Source organism: Salmo salar, chromosome ssa24 (genome assembly GCF_905237065.1).
Source record: "Salmo salar chromosome ssa24, Ssal_v3.1, whole genome shotgun sequence".
Classification (NCBI taxonomy): domain Eukaryota; kingdom Metazoa; phylum Chordata; class Actinopteri; order Salmoniformes; family Salmonidae; genus Salmo; species Salmo salar.
The window spans coordinates 21,773,107-21,777,399 of record NC_059465.1 but is presented as its reverse complement, the minus strand read 5'-3'; positions in this window follow the sequence as shown (position 1 = coordinate 21,777,399).

The window sequence follows — 4,293 nt, the reverse complement described above, 5'->3', positions numbered from 1 at the left end:
AACCCAGGGATATTTACACATTAGTGGATGCAATCACATCACATTCACATATAGTAAAAACAACAACATCACCACAGAGAGAGAGGAAGATATGGAATTGATCTGGCCTCTACCTGGCTTGGTGGCAAGAACTAAACTCAGCAAAAAAAGAAACGTCCCTTTCTCAGGACCCTGTCTTTCAAAGATAATTCGTAAAAATCCAAATAACTTTACAGATCTTCATTGTAAAGGGTTTAAACACTGTTTCCCACGCTTGTTCAATGAACCATAAACAATTGATGAAAATGCACCTGTGGAACGGTCGTTAAGTCACTAACAGCTTACAGACAGTAGGCAATTAAGGTTACAGTTATGAAAACTTAGGACACTAAAGAGGCCTTTCTACTGACTCTGAAAAACACCAAAAGAAAGTTGCCCAGGGTCCCTGTTCATCTGCGTGAACGTGCCTTAGGCATGCTGCAAGGAGGCATGAGGACTGCAGATGTGGCCAGGGCAATAAATTGCAATGTCCATACTGTGAGACGCCTAAGACAGCGCTACAGGGAGACAGGACGTAAAGCTGATCGTTCTCACAGTGGCAGGCCATGTGTAACAGTGCCTGCACAGGATAGGTACATCTGAACATCACACCTGCGGGACAGGTACAGAATGGCAACAACAACTACCCGAGTTACACCAGGAACACACAATCCCTCCATCAGTGCTCAGACTGCCCGCAATAGGCTAAGAGAGGCTGGACTGAGGGTTTGTAGGCTTGTTGTAAGGCAGGTCCTCACCAGACATCACCGGCAACAATGTCACCTATGGGCACAAACCCACCGTCGCTGGACCAGACAGGACTGGTAAAAAGTGCTCTTCACTGACAAGTCGCGGCTTTGCCTCACCAGAGGTGAAGGTCGGATTCGCGTTTATCGTCGAAGGAATGAGCGTTACACCGAGGCCTGTACTCTGGAGCGGGATCGATTTGGAGGTGGAGGGTCCATCATGGTCTGGGGTGGTGTGTCACAGCATCATCAGACTGAGCTTGTTGTCATTGCAGGCAATCTCAACACTGTGCGTTACAGGGAAGACATCCTCCTCCCGCATGTGCTCATCCTGACATGACCCTCCAGCATGACAATGCCACCAGCCATACTGCTCGTTCTGTGCGTGATTTCCTGCTAAACAGGAATTTCAGTGTTCTGCCATGGCCAGCGAAGAGCCCGGGTCTCAGTCCCATTGAGCACGTCTGGGACCTGTTGGAACCTGTTGGAACCTGTTGGGGACCCCAGCCATAGACTGTTCTCTCTACTACCGCATGGCAAGCGGTACTGGAGTGCCAAGTCTAGGACAAAAAGGCATCTCAACAGTTTTTACCCCCAAGCCATAAGACTCCTGAACAGGTAACCAAATGGTTACCCGGACTATCTGCATTGTGTGCCCCCCCCCAACCCCTCTTTTACGCTGCTGCTACTCTCTGTTTATCTTATATGCATAGTCACTTTAACTATACATTCATGTACATACTACCTCAATTGGCCCGACCGACCAGTGCTCCCGCACATTGGCTAACCGGGCTATCTGCATTGTGTCCCACCACCCGCCAACCCCTCTTTTTACGCTACTGCTACTCTGTTCATCATATATGCATAGTCACTTTAACCATACCTACATGTACATACTACCTCAATAAGCCTGACTAACCGGTGTCTGTATATAGCCTTGCTACTCTTATTTTCAAATGTCTTTTTACTGTTGTTTTATTTCTTTACTTACCTATCTACACACACACACACCTTTTTTTTCGCACTATTGGTTAGAGCCTGTAAGTAAGCATTTCACTGTAAGGTCTACACCTGTTGTATTTGGCGCACGTGACAAATAAACTTTGATTTGATTTGATTAGAGGGTGAGGGTGAGGGCTAGGGCCATTCCCCACAGAAATGTCCGGGAACTTGCAGGTGCCTTGGTGGAGGAGCAAGAACTGGCAAATCTGGTGCAGTCCATGAGGAGGAGATGCACTGCAGTAGTTAATGCAGCTGGTGGCCACACCAGATACTGACTTACTTTTGACCCCCCCTTTGTTCTAGGACACAGTATTCCATTTCTGTTAGTCACATGTCTGTGGAGCTTGTTCAGTTTATGTCTAAGTTGTTGAATCTTGTTATGTTCATACAAATATTTACACATGTTAAGTTTGCTGAAAATAAACGCAGTTGACAGTGAGAGGACATTTCTTTTTAGGCTGAGTTTAGATCTGAGGTAGCTACAAGAACAAACTGGCTTCTACTGGAAACTTCTAGAATCAGAATGTATACAATGGCAGCCTACAAATACAGTAGTAACATGGAACACTAGCCTATACATTGCTGTGCTAGCGGGTGAGCAATATAAATACACTGCGGGTGATTGAGCTTAACCTACTTAGGTCTATAGCAAAGGCAATATGGAATAGCATGCACAGGACACATATAAACAATAGTGCTAGCCGCTTGAAGCTAGCAACAACACTGCAAACTTATCTTACAAACTCTCAACCTTATCTTTTTGGCTAAGTACCTGATCACACATTGCACGCTCCAATAATATAATCCAGATCACTTGCACTTGATGCACGGCACTTCAAGATGGCAACAAGTGGAAGTCAGTCAGCTACCCAACTTGTGGTTCCCACTATATGGACAAGCCAAAATTGTCTATATGGTAAAAATTTTCACCCATGCGCCTTTGTTATTGCTTTTGTTTTGTTGATGTAACAGAAGAGAAACAAAAGGAGAGGAGCGTGGTAAGCATTGTAGAATCAGTACCTATTCTGCTGTTTTATTGCGCGTGTAATGTGATGTCCGAGGGGAAAAAAACGGATCATTGTTTGCAGTTCTTCTTTGTTGTTGTGATAACCCAAACCTATATGGCAGTTCCACCAATTAAGGATTCCAGCTTTAAATGAGCTACATGTAAAACAAAAACCCTTTGTGGAAACTAGGCAAATTGCAACAACACTTAGCTTGAAAGCCCCGCAAACTCCTTAAGTTTTGCTTTTTTAAGTCTTTTACTTTCAGGTTTTGTCCAGCAGCTTCAAACAGAAAATAGAATATGTTTTCGTTATTGTAAAGATATTTCAGAGCGATTTAGATGGTATAAGATTCTCTATACTATGCAATGCTTATTGTATGACAAACTGAAATTAGGCGAACAATGCATAATTGTTCACAGTTTATGCCCAAAATAAGCAATTTGCTTAGTGGCTTGCAAAAAGTATTCACCCCCTTGGCATTTTTCCTATTTTGTTGCCTTACAACCTGGAATTAAAATGGATTTTTTGGGGGGTGTGTATCATTTGATTTACACAACATGCCTACTACTTTGAAGATGCAAATTATTTTTTCGGGGTGACAAACAAGAAATAAGACAAAAAAACAGAAAACTTGAGTGGTCATAACTATTCACCCCCCCAAAGTCAATACTTTATAGAGCCACCTTTTTGCTGCAATTACAGCTGCAAGTCTCTTGGGGTATGTCTCCATAAGCTTGGCACATCTAGCCATTGGGATTTTTGCCCATTCTTCAAAGCAAAACTGCTCCAGCTCCTTCAAGTTGGATGGGTTCCGCTGGTGTACAGTAATCTTTAAGTCATACCACAGATTCTCAATTGGATTGAGGTCTGGGCTTGACTAGGCCATTCCAAGACATTCAAATGTTCCCCTTAAACCACTCGAGTGTTGCTTTAGCAGTATGCTTAGAGTCATTGTCCTGCAGGAAGGTGAACCTCCGTCCCAGTCTCAAATCTCTGGAAGACTGAAACAGGTTTCCCTCAAGAATTTCCCTGTATTTAGCACCATCATTCCTTCAATTCTGACCAGTTTCCCAGTCCCTGCCGATGAAAAACATCCCCACAGCATGATGCTGCTACCACCATGCTTCACTGTGGGGATGGTGTTCTCGGGGTGATGAGAGGTGTTTGGTTTTCGTCAGACATAGCGTTTTCTTTGATGACCAAACAGCTCAACTTTGGTCTCATCTGACCAGAGTACCTTCTTCCATATGTTTGGGGAGTCTCCCTCATGCCTTTTGGCGAACACCAAACATGTTTGCTTTTTATTTATTTTTTTAAGCTATGGCTTATTTTCTGGCAACTCTTCCATAAAGCCCAGCTCTGTGAAGTTTATGGCTTAAAGTGGTCCTATGGACAGATATTCCAATCTCCACTGTGGAGCTTTGCAGCTCCTTCAGGATTATCTTTGGTCTCTTTGATGCCTCTCTGATTAATGCCCTCCTTGCCTGGTCTGTGAGTTTTGGTGGGCGGCCCTCTCTTGG